This window comes from Girardinichthys multiradiatus, chromosome 1 (assembly GCF_021462225.1).
Source record: "Girardinichthys multiradiatus isolate DD_20200921_A chromosome 1, DD_fGirMul_XY1, whole genome shotgun sequence".
In the NCBI taxonomy this organism is placed as follows: Eukaryota; Metazoa; Chordata; class Actinopteri; order Cyprinodontiformes; family Goodeidae; genus Girardinichthys; species Girardinichthys multiradiatus.
In genome coordinates, this window is record NC_061794.1 from 30,947,170 (window position 1) to 30,972,066 (window position 24,897).

The 24,897-nt window shown below is 39.0% G+C and overlaps 1 protein-coding gene across 3 annotated transcripts in view; it reads left to right on the forward strand.

The window, feature by feature from the left end:
* The window catches only part of LOC124872272 (metabotropic glutamate receptor 7-like), a 143,719-nt gene that overhangs the window by 6,354 nt on the left and 112,468 nt on the right, over nt 1-24,897 (forward strand). The window lies entirely within an intron of this gene.

The following is a 24,897-nucleotide window of genomic DNA, read 5'->3' on the forward strand; positions in this document are numbered from 1 at the left end:
ACTGTCATATACTACTTTGTGTAAGTCTATCACATAAAATCCAAATAAAACACATTAAAGGTTGTGTGACAGAGTGTGAAAAAGTTCATGGGGTGTGAATAGTTTTGCATAGCCCCTTTATATGTTCACTAACCACCAAATTACTGAAGGACAGAAGACAAAAGTGTCCTGTGGACATTTAATAAACCAAACCACTGATTACAGCTTTTGTGTTTTCTCTCTATCTTTTGCTAATGAGCTGCTTTTCATGCCATTAATCACAGATTTCCTCAAGTACAATTTAACTTTCATAACTCTGTAAAATATTGAAAACAAAGGGCATTTTTGTCAACACTTGATTGCATTATGACATTCAATATAAAAGTCTGTTGCTTTGCTATTGTGCATGTGTCCCTGTGGAATCTGAAAATGTAGAACTGCAAATGTTTCTAACAGTATTAACTGGAACATGCAAGAAATATTGGTAGAATATTTCTAAAAGCTCCCATGAGAAAATTTAGCACGATCTACCCTGTGGACTGAAATTAAAGCAGCGTTGGGATATGGATGAGTACAATAAGCTACCAAAATGGTCCAATCACTGCCAATCACTCATTAACAGGGTGGCTTATTCAGTAGAATTAAAATATGAATCAAAATGTTCAGTCCATCTGTAAGGCAAGGCAGTCAGATAAATAATATACTGAGATACATTTCTGGCTTTTTAACGTCATAAAATCTAGAAGATTGTGATAAACAAGTTATTCTTCATGGAATTTTAAAATAATTGTTTCCTTTAGATTGATTTACAAATCCAGCACACTCATTTTATTTCCAGCAAAACCCCATTCCTATTCATGCTCAGGTTAAGTCAAAACTAGATTAGTGAGGACAAGAACCAACAAATATGTGAATTTGTGTTTTAGTATTGAGCTCAAACCCTTTAAAGTGAGACATAAAAAGTATAAACTTTGATAAAAGTCTTTCATTTATGTACACAGTTGTCACACCTGTGACACCATCTTATGCAAGACGACTAAGGTGCTATAACCTTAAGTGGGACATACCATGCTTTTAAATTCTTAGTTTTCACGTTTTACTTTAACCCATTCTGCAATTTTTGTAGTTTGATAGCAGAGATACAATAATTCTAGCGCCAAAGAAACATGACAAAACGGCAAAACAATGAAAAACTGTTAATGTAATAATAATATTCAAAAATTGAAGTACGGTTATGACCTCAAGGAGCTAAAAGCAGCACACAGCACTGACATAAGCAGAAGGCACCATACTATGATGCTACTGCTATCAAAACAATGGTCAGGACGTCATATCAACATACAATAAATTCATGTCTAACATTTAAGACCTAAGTTTGTTGTCATTTTAACGTTATTTGCAGTTTACCGCTTTCCTGTGTCCTTCGTTTCCATAGACAGGGGGAATTGACCCCTTAATCAGATGAAGTCTTTCAGTGAAACCTTCTTGATACTGGTGGACATTACGAGAGAACTCGTCCTTGACGTACTTCACCCAGGCGAAGAGGTATTTCTCCACTCATGTGGGAACATTTTCATGAAAAATAAAATTTAACCAGCCACTTCTAAGACGTTCTGATGCTGGGGGACGTTGTAATGAATTGTGTGGGTTAATACATTCAACAACCGAACCGAATTTATCCTTTTGCAGCGTAGGCATACTGGAGCTTGGACGAAAAAATTGCAGCGAGAAATAAAAATGGCGGATACGCGAAATTGGTCAGCCGGCAAATACTGTGACATAACAGTTGGAAAAACATAACATATGATAGAGAAAACTGAACGGACTGAAACATATCAACCAAACAGAATATAAAGATATCTCCACAACACCTGAAGAGACTAAATTCAACTTTTCTGCACTCCTACAGACTCTAGTGGATTTTGCATATACACTCCTACAGAAAAGTGGATTTTGCATATGTCCCCTTTAATGCGCAGCAACCTCCACTTTAAGGGTTGAAATGACATGGTAAACATTGAAAACATTAAAATAAATGTATTTCAGCTGCTCTAATTTACGCAGATTTTTAATCCAACCGTTAATTTAAATAATTTTATTCACTGAAAAAAAAAAACAAAGTAAGAAATTTATTACAAAGTCACTCGTGTCATCATTTATTTTGGTAACTATTCTGTCATGATTTTGTACAGTCATTTTCCCAAGAGGTCAACTCTTAGTCTACTTCTACACCATTCTACAAGGCTGGAGCCAATGGATAAAGGGAACTTTCACCATTACTCTTTTTACAATCTCTGTAAATCTTTCCTATAATGTCTTCTCTTTAGCCCACTTGTTCTGGATCATTATCCTGTTGACAGACCCAATAATGACTCGTTGTCAATGATCCGGCATAGGTCTTTTATAAAACAAAATACTACAGTATTTCAGAGAGTTAATAATGTCATTCACTCTAGCAAATTTCCTTAGGTTTTTGTAAAAGAAATAGATCCAGAGCATGACTGACTCTCCATCATACTTCACAGTGGATACAAGGTCCTTGTCCACATATTCATTCATGCATGTCAGATCCACCTGTAGTCAAATTTGATTAATATTGAGCTAAGTTTTAAATCAATTTAAGTTACCACAGCATTTATCAAATTTTACATCCATATGATGGCAGTGGTGTTAAGGGCTTTTCTTGCCATGCCTCACAAATAACTGTCTGGCTGTTTTGTGGCTGTTATGTAGACTTGATGATCCCGAGATCCTACTGCTTGCTGGAGTTCTCTAACAGTGAACTTTGGAGCTCTTTTTTTTTAAACTTTTTTTTACCATCCTGCTCACTGTGGTTGGTGGCAACATAAACCAATGTTTTCATCCAGCCTTGTTTGACTGTAGAAATGGGAAGTTTAGGCAAGGAGTTATGTTTTGCCATTTCCCGATTTACAAAGTTCAACACACATCTGTCTTATCTGCATGGCATGTTCTTCTGTCATTCCTATTTTGAAGAGTGACTAAATTAAATTGACGTTTATCTTACATTGTACAGGTAGGTAGGTAGGTTGTTGGATGGGACAGGTAGGCGGGTTGGTAGATAGATAGATAGATAGATAGATAGATAGATAGATAGATAGATAGATAGATAGATAGATAGATAGATAGATAGATAGATAGATAGATAGATAGATAGATAGATAGATAGATAGATAGATAGATAGATAGATAGATAGATAGATAGATAGATAGATAGATAGATAGATAGATAGATAGATAGATAGATAGATAGATAGATAGATAGATAGATAGATAGATAGATAGATAGATAGATAGATAGATAGATAGATAGATAGATAGATAGATAGATAGATAGATAGATAGATAGATAGATAGATAGATAGATAGATAGATAGATAGATAGATAGATAGACAGAGATGGTTCATCTCTTTGACTTTGCCTGACTTCATGTTCATAATGTTTTACATGGCATCAAAACTTGGCATTTTAGGACACTATTACATTCAGTACTGTAACTTTTCCTACTCATTTTAATTTCAACCCTTTAGGTATTTGACCAAAATAAATTTTAATTGCCAAGGAGGAGTTGATGCATACTCTGCAGCAAATTCTGTAATCTGGACATGCTATGAGTAGTATAGCTGCAGCTACCCTAACAATAGCATTCTACAAGATGAAAATAACACGCTGTCTGTTAAGTACTTAATATTTACACCCTCCTACTTTATCAATTCTATGTCCTTGGAGTCACAGTGCCCTGCACAACATACGCCCCCGCCCTCGCCTGTCCCTCCCTTAAATTACTTGTGTTCTTCAAGCATGCAGTTATACAAACAGGGAAACAAACAATCAATACTTACTTAAGGAAAGGTCAGTCCCACCTGCCCTTTCAAATTGGCTGGTGCATCGGTGAGTATTGCAGTTTTCCCAGCCCAGAGTGCAAACACACTGAACTTTAGACAAAGTCCTCTAAAGCATTATAGCTTGTTAGTGAAATGCTCAATGATGACTGGAGGATGCAGGTAAAAGTTCCTTAGGATTATCTATTTGGATACTAGGGCACAAGTATAATGCCTTTTGACCTTTCTTGCATTTTGTCACAATACAAAAAAAAAAAAAAAACCTTCTATGTTTTGTCTTTGTGATTTTATAGACCTAAACAAAGTAGCACATTGTTATCAAGAGTGTTAACTTATCGAAATCTGAAAAGGGCTTTATGCATTTATACTCAGTCCACATACTCTGATACCCCTAAATAAAGTCTAGTTCAACCAAATGCCTTCAGATGTCACTTTTGTAGCAAATAGCGTCTGCATAATTTTAATGTCATTATAAATCTGGTTGTTCTATGTGGCCCTCAGAGGTTTATTAGCGAACAAACCAACAAACAGCAGCATTAAGACCAACAAACACTGCAGACACGTCTGGGATAAAGCTAGAAAACCTCTGTGAGACTGTACAGTTCATTGTACAATTATAGCTTACACACAACATCCCAATAAAATGCAGGTTTGTGGTGGTAACATGACAAACTGTGAAATAGTTCAACCAATAGTTCAACCAATGACAACTGCTAATTTTATGTTGAAATTTTATTTTAGAGTTTATATTGTAGTGTTTGCATAAGGAGACTCAAATAGCTAAAGGTTACAACTATGTATATAGAAACATATATGTACATATAGGCAGACATAGCCTGAGCTGCTTATGCAGACTTAATAAAATTAATACATTCCGCTTATGTTAGACAAGTTGTCTTTGCTGTTGACATGAAGTTGTTGGGTCAGTCGCCTGCTAAGATGAATTTGTGAACAATTAATATTAATGTTATGCCCAATGGCATGGGGGGCAGCTTTATTATGCAGGAAAGTAAGAGCTTCCTATATGAAAAAAAAAATTTCTTAACAAACTCATTTGTATTCTAGTCTTTATATTTTCAGACATTTCCAGAGCATGTTTTTTGCTCTGTTGTTTAATGCACAACTAATAAATGTTGTCTTTTGGACTTTAATAAGTAGCATGCCTGATTTTTACATCAGTTCAATGTGTGGTTTGGATAATCACAACCACTTGACACTCTATGGGCTTTTACTCTTATTTAACTGCATTTTAGATCACAAGTACCGCCATACATTTACATTGAGGTCACAGCTGAACCACTTGGAACTTATCATCTCAGTTGCTGTAAAATGTGACAAGAATATAGAAGTATTAGACTTTGTTGGAAGTTTGGTGCAGCTTTTTTTCCTGCTGAGCAGAAGGAGCAAGTGGAGAGGAAACCCCATTACGTCGGATCCTCTTACGGGGATGAGTGGAAAGGCACAACGAGGTCTTTGCCTGCTGCTGCTTCACCTCTCACTCATTCCTCTGAAAAGTAAAAGTTGATTTGAAAACTTGGTTCTGCAGAAAGCTATCCAGTGTGGAGTGAAATGCACCATCGCGGAGCTCATTGTAGTTCATTCGAACATCATCTGTGATGTGCACAAAAGTGCAGGGCATCAGTTTCAAAGCCTCTCAGCTGTTGTGGGTTTATATTCTGCATGACTAAATAACATCCAACCCTGTTTCTCAGCTCTTATGTAAGTACAAAAGGTCTGTAGAGATGAGTAAGAAGTTTGCCTTTTAAGTATGATCTTCTACTGTTTTTTCACAAGCACTTATCTCACAGTTCCAGAAATCCTGGTAAATGAGTCAAGTAAATTTGTTAAAAGGCTGCTTTTAGTGCTGCCGTTGCATGTGTCTGGAGCTTCAAAAGGAGGCATTGTGTTTCCTTTTCTGTGCTTTGTTCTCTATTTTATCAATCTCTGAACACTTTCCTCATCCAGCTCTGAAATCATGAAGTACCCCACAAATTATACTGCACTTAAGACTAATACGGTGGATTTACTTGTCACGTAGAGTTCCCTCTTGGGACATCAAAGGAAAAAGGGTACAAAAGGTATGAAAACAACATAAACACATGAAAGTGTTTACCAGATTTCTATGCAATATAAAAGCCTTTAATAAATAGTTTTAGACACACCAAAGTCATGAGCTAAATATTCAGCCACACTAGAAACGTTAAATGGAGTGGTGGGGTAAATAAGAGAATAAATTCATTTGAAATAGAAATAATGTTAATATTTGCTAATTTTACAACAATATTCTACAGCATAAAGACAAGCCTGGCATTTTTCATCAGCCATATCTGCGTAAAGGATTATTAGGCAAACCATAACTGATGAACACTAAATACAAAGTGTTTACATGAGTAGTTCTGTGGCATCCAAACATTTTTAGATTTTAGGGGTAAGGCAACTATTTCTCTGAGTGTTTGTAACCTTTATGCCATATCTCTTGAACTGTTTTACAAATTGCGACTAAAAACATCAGCAGATTTTGTTGGGATCCTATGTGATAGATTAACACAAAGTAGTGCATATTTGTGAAGTATAATGAAAAAGCTTTTACATTTTTGGACAAATAAAAACCCTGAAAAATGTGCTGTAGATATATGTTCAGCCCTCCCACCTTACTCTATTACCTCTGAATAAAATCCAGTGAAAAAGATTTCCTTGAGAAGTCACCGAGTTAGTAAATAGATTTCATTTATGTCTAATTTCCAAAGGTGGGACATTAGCCAAAACGAAGAGAAGCATTACTTAAAATTATTCAAATAAGATTAAAATGTATTTAATGAAAAAACTTCTCAAGTACTAAGTAATTGATGTCTTGTCATGGAATCAAAATGACAAAAAAAATTAAATTATGTCCAAATTCTGAATCAGAATCAGAATCAGAATCAGAAAAGCTTTATTGCCAAGTACGTTTTTGGACATACAAGGAATTTGTTTTGGCGTAGTCGGTGCAATACAGTACAAATTAAACAGTATAAACATATCTACAATATAATATAAATATATGTGCACAGTTTTAAGTGGTCATAACATAACAAATATAACATCTTAACAAAATAACAAAGAAGGGCACGTGTTTGTTTTTTCCTCAGTGAAGTAACCAGAGGAGGATAGAGTAGCAAAAAAAGTACTCAAGTAAAAGTATTGTTACTCCAAAATAATATTAGTCCAGTAGAAGTAAAAAGTATGGTGGTGAAGTTACTCTTAGAGGTACATTTTATTTTGAACATTTCATCAGTAAATGTAAAAGAGACACAAAAACCATAGCAGTAAAGTCAGGCATAAAGTTGTGCAGAAGTTTAAAGCAGGCTTGGGTTCTCAAGCAATAGCAAAAGCTTTAAATATCTCATACAGCCTGTTTAATCCATCATTCAAAAATGTAAAAAGTATGGTGCATGGAAAGCATTCATCAGAAAAGCACCCAAGAGCTTCTTGGTAACTCTGGAGGAGCACAGTTTGGAAAATCTGTCGAAAACACTGCTAGTAGTGTGCTCTACAAATTAAAGTGGTAATAAGAAAGCCATTTTTGAAAGAAAACCATATAAAGTCAAATTAAATTATGTCACAAGCCATGTGGGGGACACAACAAACAGGTAAAAGAAGGTCCTCTGGTCAGATGAATCCAAATCTGAACTTTTTAGCCTACATTTGGCAGACAGTTAATACAGTTCATCACCTGTCACCATTGTTTATTTGTTGCCTTTAAGGAAGAGTGGCAAAAAGAAACAATTTTTGAAGGAAATTCATGTTTGCAGCTTGCCACAAGCCATGTAGGGAACGGAGCCAACATTTAAAAAAAGTTGCTCTCCAACTTGGGGAGCCATTATACAACGTATCGACTCAGGGGGGCTAAATACAAATGTCAAACTTTTTATATTTTTATTCATAAACACTAAGAAAACCATGCATAATTTCCTTCCACATCACAGTTATGATGTGTTAAGGCTTCTGTAAGTTTGATAGACAAAAAGACTCAATATAATGCAATGAGGTTTGTGGTTGTAATGTGATATACTTTTGCATGTACTGTAGGTATGTTTATGCATGTGTCAGGATCTCTGTATGCCTCTGTACAGCAGAACGGTAAAGAAACCTAAGCGTTACTGTTAAAAGAACAACTGTAAAAGCACAGTCAGTTACAGTATTTATTCATTCATTCTTGTTCTTAACCTTGTGGTTGATTTGGGGAATGTTGTTTATCAGAACTGTTCAAGCGGAGAATAAAAATGCTTTTATCCTGTCAACCACATAACTTCAAACTAAAAAATACTAGCAAAGCTTCTAGCTAAAATTGCAGGTTCATTGAATGTGTTAATTAGCTTCACCTTCATATGCTTGAAGAGCACTGTTATTTCCACATTTTCTAGTCAACAAATCCAACAAAATGCAGCTGTTTTTCTGCGCTTAACAGGAAAACTGTGACTGAAATGTAACTGCTGATTTTCATTTTTTCCACATCAGCTCTCAGTTCTGCACAACTGATAGTCCAAATGTTCATCTGGGTTTAGGTGTTGCTGTCTCTACAGTTTTTTTTTATTTTTATCAATGTCAAGATGTACAAGGGTGTCATGACAATTAGATTTTCAGCTGGACTGATTTGGCAATCGGCCCTTTGATCTGCCACTTTAAACTCTAATTTTTGGGTAAACCTGAATGCACCAGAGCTAAGCCATATTACAGTTCTTTAATCCTGTGAGTTCACTGGGGGAGGCTGACATAATGTTAGGTGTTTGTCAGAAAGGTGTTTAATATTAGAACCAGGAGAAGCAAAAGAGCTGTAAGAGGCTGCTAAAAAGAAACTGGAGTCTCCTACTTGGGTTCATGTGCTACTCCAAAACATATATAGAAACTTTACAGCTATGGCTCTGATGTGTGACACATTCAAAATAAACTGACCTTACAACAAGAAGAACTTGCAACCATGGTTAAATATTATTTGTAGTGATATAATGAGATTTTTGTAATATTCTATCCAAAACTAAGACTTTTATGGTTTTGTTTTTCTGTAATCTGTGTAAAATGATCTAGTCCAGGTCTGACTAGTCTATATGTTGTGGTTTTATGCCTATCTAACTCCATATTGGTCCCGGTCTCCAGACAACATTAAAAATGCTTTCAATTTTAATTTTAAATAATCTATGTTGAGTATAGAATTATCCAATTAAGGTCCAAAACACCCGTCATACTGTTTCCTCTCTTGTCATGCATGTCAGCATATTGAAAAAAGCATGTTTTGCTCCTTTGAAAATGGGGAAATGAAGCAGATTTTATGTAACACCAAGACATGTAATGTCATTGTGCTACTGTGTGTTGCTGCTGATTATTAGCGCTTTTGTAGCTGAGTGTTGTCAGCCTGGCAAATTGGCCAACTCTGTCAGTGCAGAAGCTACTTCTTATCGTTGTTCAAAATAAGAGTCTCAAACATACAAACAAAACAACAAGATAGAGCTTTACAGGACAGACTTCTGTTTGATTAGAGATATTGAAGATTTCACCACTGCAAGATTTCATGATGCTACATCTCATGACACCCCATGTAATTAACTGCTGCGGTTATTGCTTTATTATTCATCGTTATTATGTTCAATGTTTTATGTTCATATGTCATTTGTTTAGTTCATGAGAAGAACATGAGAAATTATTTTAATTATTTAACACAACTACACATTCAACTTAAAAGTTAATACTGCATAAACATGTGTTTAAAGTTTGAATTGAACAAAGTATTAAAGATAATCTATACAGCCCAGTTTTACCAGGCAGAGCTTTGTAAAAAATCAGAAGTCTCATGTTTTCAGGTATTTGACAACAAACATATTGTGTGGTTTTGCTACCATCTGTTCCGCAGGCTTAGCAAATACAGTTTTTAAAGAAAAAAACTGTTTTTATAAATAGTTAAATAATCAAAGAGCCTTACAACTGATAGGTATTATTTAATCAACTCAGAGGTAAGGAACGACACAGGCAGGCAGACATACAGGCAGACAGACAGGCAGACAGATCTCTCTCTTTCAGGCCCTGCTGAAGAAGCGTCTCTGGTAGAGTAGCCATGAAGGGCAGGTTTCTAAAATCCAGACTCAAAAACGCAGATGTTGCACTCAAATCCCATATATGTGTGTATGTGTGTGTGAGAGGCAGATGAAAAAGTTTAGTATAGGTTCAGATTTTGCACACAGAAATATTATGAGTCAGTCATTCAGTTGTCCACCATAACATGCACTATACTCCTTTCTTTTCCGACTGATCGCAATATTTAAGACAAACGAAACTTCCTGCAGGAAAGTTTTAACTCTTTAACACCTTAATTGATGCACTTCTGTGCTTTTTAATCTTTTTCTTATGTTTTTTATTTTTCTCATCTCCATCCATCAACTGTTTTACTTGAAACTATTGAAACTATTTAACTTATTTACACTCAAACTTCCACTTTGTGAAAAACCAAACTTATCTTCCCAAATTAAAGCACAATTAACACAATCATCCCCACCTTGATGTTTAGGAGATGATGGTTAATGTGTAATAAAAATAGGAAGAACAATAATATAGCACTCACACGGTTAGTATTTTAACATATTTATGTCCCTTCAGCAATATGTATGGTCAACCTAGCTTAGTTTATGAGATCTCTTCATTATTCAACACTTGATTTCATTCCCTTCCGGCGGAATGTTACCAACCAAATTATCCAGTTCACTTTACGGCGGAACCACCTAGTCGTCTCTGATCTCCTTGCGGCGAGATCCTACCTAAATTTATTGCTATTTCTTTGCGGCGAAATAAAACCTATCCAATGCAGTGTTCTTGCGGCAACACACTACCAAACGACTTTGAAGTACTTTTCTTCTTTTATTTCTATAGCGCTTACTCTTATCTCATGTACTGTATTTTAAAACCGTCTCACCTCTGAGGTGACTCTGTTGGACCTCCAGAGTCACCTGGCATCGAGCAAGACAATAAGCCACCGGCCAGATGCAAACGTCACACACTGGGACTTTCAGCCACCAGGCCTAGGTGCGGCTGTGCGGCAGCGCTTAACTCGATGTCAGGCTGTCTCCGGAGATTCGCCAGTCACTGCAAGAAAAATAAAATCCGTTTAGTTCTTATAATATCCAGCTCCGAAGGACCAACTTAATGATAGGTATTATTTAATCAACTCAGAGGTAAGGAACGACACAGAGTCAGTTTTACTGGCGGCAAGGGTAGCTGTGCACTACAGACTACGAAGTATTAGCCCCCTCTCTCTTTATTTATACATGCTTGGTCACACACAGTTCAAACATCATTCAGGGTGGGTGTGTGTGTGTGTGTGTGTGTGTGGGGTCAGAAAGGTTAGGGTTCATTTGTAAACAAACAGAGGAAGTGGGAAGTGGGGACCTGGTGAATAGCCCCCAGATGCTCCTAATAAAATAATAAAAGAATAAAAGAATAAAAGCATAACTTATTCTTGTGACCATCTCCCTTCCTATAACATGTAAGGAGGGAAAAGCACATAGATGAGTGATAAACAATACAAAAATCATAAAAACCCTACCAACAACTTTGTTTGAAGCAGCACTAAAACTATTATGTTATCACTTTTCTCTGATAGTTTCATTAATGATTTATATGGAAACATATAAATTACATTAAATGTTTCTGATGGCATACATAAAAATGTTTTCCACCTTCACTGCCACATTTAGTCTGTACTAGTCAACTGAAAAACAAGTTTTTATTTGGGATGATAAAAAAGCTAAAATAATGTGCTTGCATATGCGTGAACTGGGGATGTGTCTGTTTTAAGATGTAACCACCAGATTTAAATAAATTTTAAATAGAAGTTGGTATTTATGCCATCATTTAAAGAGTTTCAGGTTAGTTATATTTTCACCAACAACATTGTCTGCACAGACCTTCCAAAGCATCAAAGGGATCTTATTGTCAAAAGATATCAGAAGAATTGCTCAAAATAATTTCCAAACAAGAAGTTATCAAGTGAAGAAAATACAGAACAGCATCAGGATTTCTAAGAATTTGACTTTTCTCCAAAGCTAATGAAAAGAAGAAGAAAATTGGTCAGATAGGCTGGTAAGAGGTCTAAAGCAGCATTAAAGGAGCTATGGGAATTCATGGCAAGCAATGGCTGTGTAGTATAAATGAAAATTACATACCTTATTCTTAATGTGACTGGGGTATGGGATATGGTGACAAGATGGAAGCCTTTTCTTAAAAAGAAAAAAAAGATCCATGTCCAGCTAAATTGAGCAAGAACACATTTGAGGTCTCACAACCATTTGATAATATGTGTAATATTTTAATGAAAGGGCTGCACGGTGGCACAGTTGGTAGCACTGTTGCCTTGCAGGAAGAAGGCAACTGCGATTCAACTCCCGGGCGGGAGTCTTTTTGCATGGAGTTTGCATGTTATTCCCATGCATGCGTGGGTTTTCTCCAGGTACTCCAGCTTCCTCCCACAGTCCAAAAACATGACTGTTTGGTTAATTGGTGTCTCTAAATTGCCCTTAGGTGGGAATGGGTATGTGCATGGTTGTTTGTCCTGTGTGTTGCCCTGCCATGGACTGGCGACCTGTCGGGGGTGTAACCCGCTTCTCGCCCTTATACTGCTGGAGATAGGCACCAGCTCCTCCACGACCCTGTACGGAAGAAGCGGGTATAGAAAATAGATAAATGGTTAAATGAAACCAACGTTGAACCTCTTGGTAGTAATGTAATGTAATTTGACACAGTGAGGCACGGCAGTGGACACATATTGCTTTGGGGCTGTCATTTCTTCAGTTGGAACTGGGGCCACAGTCAATTTGGAGGGAATTATCAACAGTTCCAATAATAGTCAATGCTGACACAAGACTTGATCTTTCAGAAGGACAATGACCAAAATGAGACACCCAAATCAATAAAAGAAAGGCTTTACCAGAGGAAGATTAAAGCTCAGGATCAACTGTAAATGCTGCATTTTAAAATGCAAAGCTGTAGGTGTTGACAGGTTGTAAGACATTCACAAGGTTCGCTAACATCATGTAAATATTTTCTACTTAGCACAAACATTTGGGGCTTCAAGGAATGCAACCTGCTCTAGATGACTTTCATCTATTTACATAACATTGGTCGAAGACAAACTGTGTAATCTATCCGAGCACAGGAGGGACTAAAGTTACAGTATATGAACTGTAGGGGATGATTGACTGTGCCCATTTTCATGACTGTCCACCCTAAGAAGATTTTGCAACATTTCTCAAAAAAATCAGTTCATAGAAAGAACTGTTGTGGGATCGCCAAAGTCATTAGGATTCAGCCACCCCAGACTAAGAATGTCTGCACAGAATTTCATGGTTGTCTAACTCATAACAGTCCCTCATTGTCTCCATTACAGCCACACTCATGTAGGAAGGCTAATGCAACAATACACTTAAGAAACTAAAGTCTCTGTGTGGCACATCTCAAACATAAAATGAAAAGAAGGGGCAGCTGTCACATAGATGTCTTGTTGTCCCTTGAGCTTTACGACACGAAGCTCTGCTCCAACTGCATGCTGATAGTAGACCACTAATGTAGGCACGAAGAGCAGCAAAAAAGGAGACAGAGACACGCCACATGGCTGCGAGAGCTGCAAGAGACTGAAAAGAACATACAGTGGTTCTTTTTCTAAAGTGGTTTTATAGTTTATCAATTTTCTCTGGTGGTTTCCAGGCAATGAAATAAAAAGCCTTCAGGTGGATATTTCACCTCTTTGCAGACTTGGAAAAATTAAAGCTTAATTAGTTGCATTTTGTTTTAAAATTACCTAAAGTGAATTTTTTTTTAGGTATTTTAATTGGTATATCATTTCATAGGAACTTTATAATGTTTATAAAATCTGTTCAAAACATCTACAATTACCCACTAACGCTGTCATATAAATATATGGGGAAAAAGATATAGTTTCACTCTAAAATGTAGTAAAAATAAATGAGTAATTGTTCAAAATGGTGCTGGAGTGCAGCTCTGGTAAAAGTAGTTTATATGATTAGTTATTCTTTGAAACAAATAATGGATAAATTAACAGAAAACAAATTAGATCAAATAGGTCCATGTTCTGAAAAACTTGCACGTGAGTATAGTTTTAACAAGTTGGTGTCTAGTGTGTTTCATTTCTCAGAATACATAATAAACTGCCTCCGGGACTCATTGTTGGTCCCTGTGTTGTGTTATTGCAGCAGGGCTTCAGGGTGCATCAGAACATTTTTGAACAACAAGCAGTAATATACAACCAATATATCAACCAGCACAGTGCGGGTCCTGTACATGGAGGCTAAATTATTCAAGTGCAGCATGGGCCTCGGGTAGTTAAGCTAAACTACCTGTTGATTTTGCATTTGGAAATGAAAGAGCAGAACGTCAGAGTTTTATTAGCTTCAATTTCATTTTCTGTGAATTTCCCCTGAGAAAATGCTTGCAGAATGTTATCTATTTTCCCTCCTTCTTTCTCTGTGAGGGCAGTGTGTGAGTTCAGTTTGAATTTGTGTGTCTTTTCTCTTAATCTTGGAAAAGTATTGTATGCCTCGGCTGCCAGAGCATACATAAAAATTCAGTTGACAGGATTACTGTGTGATTACTGTGTTCAGATGCAAATCCTGTGGGATTTCAAATGCTCTCTGAGGACTGTTGCACTGATTCTCAGGAAAATCTCAATCACATTGACATTTTGCAAATTAGACCAGCTCTGTCCTTTCAAATAAGGCTGCTTATACTACCACTGACTGACGACCAAAAGCTATTGATGGCACAATATAATGTTTTTTAACTGCCTTATCAGTACCGAAGCACTGGTGTTGGCCTTAATGAGGCCAGGAAGATCAATAGCAGGTTGTTCATCAATAGATTATGCACAGAGTTGTCATTCACCTTCCACACGGAGGTAAAAGACCAATCAGATTTGATACCTGTCTGCAAATTTCTGCAGTCATCTGTAAGGCAAAGTCAGCAATCATGCATCATCAAATCAAATATAGTTCTCACTGGAATCCTGCCCCTGAAAACAATTACCGTATTTTCCGCACTATAAGGCGCACTTAAAAACCTTTAATTTTCTCAAAAAATGACAATGCGCCTTGTAATACGGAGCGCCTTATATACGGATCAATTGGTTAATTGGTTGATCCATACTGGTTGTACACGGCGCTCTGTCAAAATGTTTCAGTACGACTGGTAAACTACAAAGCCGCACCGCTTGCAGCATTACGGCTACCGTAGTCAGGGGTGTCGCCGAAGTAATAGCGGTAAACACCTGTACTGTGCTTACTCCTAGTCCAACACCACTTGTGTGTGTATAACAACCCCAAAATTGCACCTTTCAAGAGACACGCTTACGATATTATATATATATTATATATATTATACGCTACTATATTGTGAATGTACTAACGTTTGATTTAGTGCATCAAACTGTTTCTTTTACGTGTTTACTGAATCAGGGAAAAGTTCCCTTTCACGTTTTAACTAACGTTTGAGTTCAACTTCAACTTCATAGACTCCAATGCATTCCTAACGTGCGGTTGGCTCTATTCAATAGAATTCTATGTAGAGGAGACCTTACCATGAGAGTGAATGGAGTTATCAGAACGCTGGTTTGTAGTGTATTAATAAAGTTTGACTGACTGACTTATCTGACTGTTTTGTTGACATTCTCTTTAGCACAGCTCCATCTAGTGGATGCATAACGCAACCCCAGTCAAACGTTTGACTGCAGTAGCTTCTATTCTATGCGCCTTATAATCCGGTGCACCCTATATATGAAAAAAGTTCTAAAATAGGCCATTCATTGAAGGTGCGCCTTATAATCCGGTGCGCCTTATAGTGCGGAAAATACGGTATTTAAAAAAAAAAAAAAGATACGGCACCCTCCACACCTACAGGTCCTTCTCAAAATATTAGCATATTGTGATAAAGTTAATTATTTTCCATAATGTCATGATGAAAATTTAACATTCATATATTTTAGATTCATTGCACACTAACTGAAATATTTCAGGTCTTTTATTGTCTTAATACGGATGATTTTGGCATACAGCTCATGAAAACCCAAAATTCCTATCTCACAAAATTAGCATATTTCATCCGACCAATAAAAGAAAAGTGTTTTTAATACAAAAAACGTCAACCTTCAAATAATCATGTACAGTTATGCACTCAATACTTGGTCGGGAATCCTTTGGCAGAAATGACTGCTTCAATGCGGCGTGGCATGGAGGCAATCAGCCTGTGGCACTGCTGAGGTCTTATGGAGGCCCAGGATGCTTCGATAGCGGCCTTTAGCTCATCCAGAGTGTTGGGTCTTGAGTCTCTCAACGTTCTCTTCACAATATCCCACAGATTCTCTATGGGGTTCAGGTCAGGAGAGTTGGCAGGCCAATTGAGCACAGTGATACCATGGTCAGTAAACCATTTACCAGTGGTTTTGGCACTGTGAGCAGGTGCCAGGTCGTGCTGAAAAATGAAATCTTCATCTCCATAAAGCTTTTCAGCAGATGAAAGCATGAAGTGCTCCAAAATCTCCTGATAGCTAGCTACATTGACCCTGCCCTTGATAAAACACAGTGGACCAACACCAGCAGCTGACACGGCACCCCAGACCATCACTGACTGTGGGTACTTGACACTGGACTTCTGGCATTTTGGCATTTCCTTCTCCCCAGTCTTCCTCCAGACTCTGGCACCTTGATTTCCGAATGACATGCAGAATTTGCTTTCATCCGAAAAAAGTACTTTGGACCACTGAGCAACAGTCCAGTGCTGCTTCTCTGTAGCCCAGGTCAGGAGCTTCTGCCGCTGTTTCTAGTTCAAAAGTGGCTTGACCTGGGGAATGCGGCACCTGTAGCCCATTTCCTGCACACGCCTGTGCACGGTGGCTCTGGATGTTTCTACTCCAGACTCAGTCCACTGCTTCCGCAGGTCCCCCAAGGTCTGGAATCAGCCCTTCTCCACAATCTTCCTCAGGGTCCGGTCACCTCTTCTCGTTGTGCAGCGTTTTCTGCCACACTTTTTCCTTCCCACAGACTTTCCACTGAGGTGCCTTGATACAGCACTCTGGGAACAGCCTATTCGTTCAGAAATTTCTTTCTGTGTCTTACCCTCTTGCTTGAGGGTGTCAATAGTGGCCTTCTGGACAGCAGTCAGGTCGGCAGTCTTACCCATGATTGGGGTTTTGAGTGATGAACCAGGCTGGGAGTTTTAAAGGCCTCAGGAATCTTTTGCAGGTGTTTAGAGTTAACTCGTTGATTCAGATGATTAGGTTCATAGCTCGTTTAGAGACCCTTTTAATGATATGCTATTTTTGTGAGATAGGAATTTTGGGTTTTCATGAGCTGTATGCCAAAATTATCCGTATTAAGACAATAAAAGACCTGAAATATTTCAGTTAGTGTGCAATGAATCTAAAATATATGAATGTTAAATTTTCATCATGACATTATGGAAAATAATGAACTTTATCACAATATGCTAATATTTTGAGAAGGACCTGTATATGCACCACTAGAAAAGATGTGTAAAATAAAGTCCTATATCACTGTTGGTGCATAATTTCACACAACAGTGAGCATTAGAGGTTTTCTTTTACCTCCCTCACTGTCCTCCCCCAGCTGCTGTCTGTGGCCTACCTACTGTAATTACCTGCTCCATGGTAGCATTAAATAAAAACAAACTTGGAAAATACTGTCAACTCCTCTTCATGTACTATTTCAGAGAACCCTTAGTACTGTGTACAGTTACCATGGAAACACATTGAGTCTCCAATTTTTAAAAGCATGGGTCTGAAGTTAATTTCGACTTGAGTTTCAGTTTCAGATTTGAGATCCCAACTTTGATGTGGTAGGAAGATAAACTTTGGTCTACATCCAGCCATGTGTGCCACCGTTGTTTGGTTGTGTTGATTGTTTTAAACTCCAACTAATCTGTAGATTTGGGAAGCTTTAGACTAGTGGCTATTTACTTCTCGCCAAAATCCTTACTAATGGAAATCAACCCGCATCTGCTGTATTGGAATGGCATGTTCGCTTGTCTTACCCCTTTTTAAGAGTGACCAATAGAAATGGACCTCTGTGTCTCATGTTAATTACGTCTTAGAAAAAAAAGGAAGTCAATGAAAAATTCCTCAACATTCTGATCAACCTTAAAAAAAAATTATTCGGTTAGATTTATTTTACAGGAACAATGAGGGGTTTTGTTTTGGTTTTGTTAAAAACAATCATTTTCAGGGGTAGGGTATTTTTTTCCTTCCACAGCATAAATGGTCAGTGAATGACTAATATCTACTTACCTAAGCTCTTCCATATTTAGAGATAGAGCGATAATTTAAAAAAAGTTTAAAACAACTGGAACTGTGACAAAAAGGCTGAATGAGGACCCAGGTTTATCCCGCCACCACGCACAGAGAGGAGGATGGAAGAGGGTTTAAAAATATCCTCCAACCTTGCTGCAGCAATTTTTCTTTAATATAATTCCACTGCAATAAAAGATGAATTAGTTTCTAAGTTTTGCCTATCTGTTCTAATACATTTATAGGCCACCTGATTTAATAATGCAAACAATGTTTTGTTTAGAATTTACTGTCTTATATAACATTAGCAGATTGATCATTTAAATATTAAAACGGACTCTTACATTAAGATATCTGAATTATATCAGTCACTAAAATATTAAAATGTACAGAGTACATGTATGGGCTGAATTAATTATTGTAAATCAGTGTATATATATATATATATAAATTAACAGATTTCCTAATTTTTGTGAATTTTTGAACTTTAATTGACAAGGATAAATTTTCTCTCTTGAGTGAACAGGTGGTGTAAAATAAAGGGCTTTCAAGACAAGCCTTAGAGACTTTATTTGAAAGACAGGATGTAATTCTCTGGTTTGTGTGCACAAAGGAAGTGAGAAGTAGCAGGCTGATTCGTGCAGTTCCTCGGGTGTTACACATCTGGCTTCTAGACAGCTGTTATTGATGAAGCGTTCCTGTCCACCGTGCTATTAAAATAACCACAAAAATTGAAAGCCCATACTAAGTTAGCATGTTATTTGCTCCTTTAATGTGTTCAGATCTTGGTGGTAAAAACTGATACTTACAAGAACCAGAAACCTAACCTAACATTCTCCTTGACTGATTGTTGTACCTGCTATTTGAAATCACAGCACAGCTTTTGCATTATTCTTCTGTGAATAGTGTGTTGCCAGATGACACTGACTCTGATTTCTTTTTTTTTGATTAGCCTTTCAGTGCTTTAAAGGTGGCTTCCGATGAACACAATACCTTTGATGGGCTGTTTTTTAATTAAACTATCAGACTCAATAGAAAGAAATATGTGAATAAGAACAGCTTATTTATTGGTAGTTATACTGTATAACTGACTGTGTATGAGAGCGCAGAGAAGAAAGAGGAAGCAAACAGATGTACAAAGCAGAATAGACATCTGATGTAATGGTGAGGCTAATCATTGAATGACATCATGTATATAGTTTAGTTCTTAATGTCCTTCATAAAAAGTGAGATTTAGATTATAAAATGCACCCGGTGGGCTGTAAATATGCACTCTTTAAATCTGTGCAGTGTTAACTAAAATTGTTTTTGTGTCCCAGCTATACTGAAACAGGATTTGCATCCAGTATTTTTGTTCATGTATTTGTCAGGAACCTTACAAAGGAACATTAATCTCATAAGAGAACAGCTGTGTTGGACCAGATTTTCCCTCTGCATATTTTTTTTTTCCATTTGTGGTCCCATAGAAGGTAAAGAAAATACTCTAGAAATACAAATTTAACTAAACTGGCTCATTTTTTTCCCACTTTCCCAAACAAATTCAAGTCTGAATCTGATTGATTGTCATTGCATTAAATCCCTAAACAATTCTTGAAAAGTCTAAATCTCACTATGCATCCCCATATAATATTACTGTATGTCGATTACAAGATTTTGACATGTGCGAAACAGTTTGTAGACTGTTTTGTTAACAAGAATTGAAAATGATACAAAAGGTTGCTGAAGGACAATGATGAAACAGGGAGGCACGACTGCGCAAGTTCCCAAGCACAATAGAGAAGGTAAAAAAGATGGAAATTTATATTATGTAGTGGGTTTCTTTTTTCTGATTTTGTGGGAAATTTGAAAGATATCCTGTAAAAAGATCTACTCTTAGCTATGCGCTGAAGCTTTTTGTGTAAGTGTTTGACAATTTGTCATCATCAAGTTTGCAAGTTTACAGCTGCCATTCTTGGTCTTGAAATGTTCTTTATTTTCTTTCTTTTTGTTATTATTTTTTGCTACGACACAGCTTTTTGTGTTTTTAATCTATTCTAGAACAAATCTCCAATTGTGAATGGAATATTATAGACCAGTGGCTGGGAAATTGTTCTAGTAAAAAAATGTTTTAGATCTTAGCCTGCTTGAACACACTTGATTTCAATGAATAAGTCATGCGTAGATGTTTAGTGGGAACTTGGTGGCAGTGTCAGGGGATGATTCAAGTATTTGATTTGTGGATGTGACTAGAAAGATATTTAAAATACACAGGACACTGGCCTCTGAAGCCTGACATTACCCACCTGTGATATATTTATTGTTAATGGCGAGAAACCATCATTAAGAAACAAACTGTTGAAGAGACTGCCTGTTAATTGGGCTGGGGCTTACATAGCCTAGTGGGTTTGATGATGAAGAATAGACAACAGAGCTGCTAGCCATGCTTAGATCATCAAATACCTACCTAACTGATGCTTTTTTCCTGCTTATGTACTTCCTTTGGATAATAAGAAGTATTATTTTCAGCTGGACACAAGACAAGAGTGCTTTAGTTTCTGACTGCTTTCACAGCTACCTCTCCGACTTGTTAACTAGGGATGTATAGATATTTATTTGTGGCGATTCAAGGACATGTGCATGTACAATACGAGTGCATTTGGTCTTCTGTGATGGTACCCGGAGCTCTCTCACCAGAAAAGAACTCATGAACATCAGGGCTACTACACCAGAGGAGTTATTTCCCACTTTTCTGCCTACTGCTCTGGAATTTTTGGACATTCTGGTCAAAGGTGCGCTCACCTTTGTTCACGCGGTGAAACGCCGGAAGAGAGGGAAACGGGCTGGGGTGCTGGTACGTCTTCGCCAGCGTGGACTACGAACACCGTTACCTGGAATATTTCTCTCTAACGTGCCCTCACTTCCCAACAAAATTGAGGAACTGCAACTGTTGTTGGGGAAAAACAGGGACTTTTATTCATCGGCAGTTTTGTGCTTTACGGAGACGTGGCTGTGTGGATTAATACCGGACTCTGCGCTGCAGCTGGCAGGATTCCAGCTCTACAGAGCGGACAGAGACACGGAACTCTCCGGCAAAGCGAAAGGTGGAGGAATCTGTTTTTACCTCAACAGTGTTTGGTGCAACGACGTGACAGTGATTCAGCAGGACTGTTCTCCAGACCTGGAAGCCTTCATCATAAACTGTAAGCCTTTCTATTCCCCCCGTGAGTTCGCTTTGTTCATCCTGGTCGGTGTTTACATCCCGCCGCAAGCTAACATGCAGGTCACACAGCGCATGCTCGCCGACCAGATACTGAGTGTGGAGCGGACCAACCCGGACTCCTTAGTAATCGTCGTTGGCGACTTTAACAAAGGTAATCTGACCCACGAACTCCCCAAATATAGACAGTTTATTAAATGTCCGACCAGAGAGGACAACATTCTGGATCACTGTTACACCACCATCAGAGACGCTTATCACGCCGTCCCACGTGCTGCACTGGGCCAATCCGACCACATCATGGTCCACCTGATTCCTGCATACAGGCAGAAACTAAAGCTCTGCAAACCTGTTGTGAGGACGACAAGGAAGTGGAGCAGTGAGGCTGTGGAGAATCTCCAGGCGTGTTTAGGCTGTACAGACTGGGATGTGTTCAGGACTACTACCAACAGTCTGGACGAGTACACAGAGGCTGTGACTTCCTACATCAGCTTCTGTGAGGACAGCTGTGTACCATCATGCACCAGGGTGAGTTACAACAACGACAAACCCTGGTTCACAGCTAAACTCAGAAGGTTAAGACTGGATAAGGAAGAGGCCTTCAGGAGTGGGGACAAAGACATATACAGAGAGGCAAAGTACAAGTTTGGCAAGGCAGTGAAAGAGGCCATACGACTGTACTCTAAGAAGCTCCAAAACCAGTTCTCAGCCAACGACTCTGCGTCTGTCTGGAAAGGGCTCAAGCAAATCACCAACTACAAGCCGAAAGCCCCCCACTCCATCAACGACCGACGCCTCGCCAACGACCTGAACGAGTTCTACTGCCGCTTTGAAAGACAAAGGGACAGTCCTGCAACCATCCCCCACGACGCCCCCCAACAGCTGCAGCCACAATCCACCACCCCCACCTCCCCAACCTCAAGAGGGGCCTTGGCACCTCCAACCCCCACCCTGAAGTTCCCCCCCACCAGCCCCCTACCCACGCCGAGGACGGCTCTTTCCATCCAGGAGAGGGACGTCAACAAACTCTTCAGGAGACAGAACCCCCGGAAAGCTGCTGGTCCGGATTCTGTCTCACCAGCCAGCCTGAAGCACTACGCTGATCAGCTGTCTCCAGTCTTCACAGACATTTTTAACACCTCACTGGAGACATGTCATGTGCCAGCCTGCTTCAAGTCCTCCACCATCGTCCCTGTTCCCAAGAAGCCAAGGACCACAGGGCTTAATGACTTCAGACCCGTCGCCCTGACCTCTGTGGTGATGAAGTCCTTTGAGCGCCTTGTGCTCTCACACCTAAAAGACATCACCGACCCCCTCCTGGACCCCCTGCAGTTTGCCTACAGAGCCAACAGGTCTGTAGATGATGCAGTCAACCTAGACCTTCACTTCATCCTCTGGCACCTGGACTCCACAGGAACCTATGCCAGGATCCTGTTTGTGGATTTCAGCTCTGCCTTCAACACCATCGTCCCAGTTCTGCTACAGGAGAAGCTCTCCCAGCTGAGTGTGCCCGACTCCACCTGCAGGTGGATCACTGACTTCCTGTCTGACAGGAAGCAGCGCGTGAGGCTGGGGAAGCATGTCTCTGACTCCCTGACCATCAGCACCGGTTCCCCCCAAGGCTGTGTTCTCTCTCCTCTGCTCTTCTCCCTGTACACCAACAGCTGCACCTCCAGTCACCAGTCTGTCAAGCTTCTGAAGTTTGCGGATGACACCACCCTGATCGGACTCATCTCTGATGGTGACGAGTCCGCGTATAGATGGGAGGTGGACCATCTGTTGGACTGGTGCAGCCAGAACAACCTTGAGCTCAACGCTCTAAAGACAGTGGAGATGGTTGTGGACTTCAGGCAGAACCCAGCACCACCTGCCCCCATCACCCTCTGTGACTCCACAATTGACACTGTGGAATCTTTCCGCTTCCTGGGAACCATCATCTCCCAGGATCTCAAGTGGGAGCCAAACATCAGCTCCCTCATCAAGAAAGCCCAGCAGAGGATGTTCTTCCTGTGGCAGCTGAAGAAATTCAACCTGCCAAAGACTATGGTGGTGCACTTCTACACAGCCATCATTGAGTCCATCCTCACCTCCTCCATCACCATCTGGTACGCCGCTGCTACAGCCAAGGATAAGGGCAGGCTGCAGCGTGTCATTCGGTCTGCTGAGAAGGTGATTGGCTGCAGTCTACTGTCGCTCCAGGAACTGTACACCTCCAGGACCCTGAAGCGGGCAGGGAAGATTCTGGCTGATCCCTCCCACCCCGGTCACAGACTCTTTGAGACTCTCCCCTCTGGCAGGAGGCTGCGGTCCATCTGGACCAAAACCTCACGCCACAAGAACAGTTTTTTCCCATCTGCCACCAGCCTGGTTAACAAAGCCCGGAAACCACCCTGACACTCTCCCTTTCCCCCACACCCCCCCTGTTTTTGCTGACAGGACACCCGTAACTTGTAACTCTATGCGTTACATTAACGCTCAGCTTGGACTCCTGCTTTACTTGCACTGCCATACTTGCACAATGATCACCTGCACTGTTGTATTGCTCTTGCATCTTATACTGCTCTATACTTACTCTCACTCACTTAAAACTGTGCACATATATTTATATTATATTGTAGATATGTTTATACTGTTTAATTTGTACTGTATTGCACCGACTACGCCAAAACAAATTCCTTGTATGTCCAAAAACGTACTTGGCAATAAAGCTTTTCTGATTCTGATTCATTTGCAGAGCAGGAATGATTAGATTCAGTTTTTTGAATGAACTCCAAATTGTCCTTCAAATGTTTGCATCAGTAAAATCAGTTCTGTGGACAGATCAAAGTTACATTTGTGAAGGAAGTCCTGTACGAGTTTTCTTCTACTGTCATTCCTGCTGTGGAGCAGTAATACTTTCTCAGTGGTCACTCCTACTGTTTGGAAAGGGAACTGTGGTGAATGAGCCAGAAAAAACTGTTAGGTGTTTAAGGACCTTATCAGTCTGGCTCAGTTTATTTCACCCTGATCATATGGATCAACTGCTGCTCCTGACTAAATTATTATATGGTATGTGTGTATACAGAGCTCATCAGTGTTCTGTAATTAATTTATTTTTTTGGTTATTCTGAAGCAAAACTAAAACAATATTTTGAAACAATATTTTTTCAACGCATTGTTTGCATGACATGGTTGAAATCTAAAAAACATCCTCCTCCTTCTATACATTGAAATGGATATAGTGCCTGGAACCCAGTAATTACAACTGCCAGATGTATGCGGTTTGGTGGTAAGATTTTTGGATTTTTTTCTGACCTTCCACCAAAACAGTCATGAAGTAGAGCCATTATTTCATCTTCTGCACAAAATACATCCAAGATGGCATCTCGGATGGTTGCCTCGGGAACATCGTTTGCTAGTATTTTGTTTATTTTTGTGTTGTATCCTGCTGCTGTTCTGCAGCTACTTTTACAAGAGAGCATTCCTAAGCATAAGGGAGTCTCTCTGGGCAGTTTCTCCCCAATCTTTATCGAACCTGAATGTTTTTTCTGAG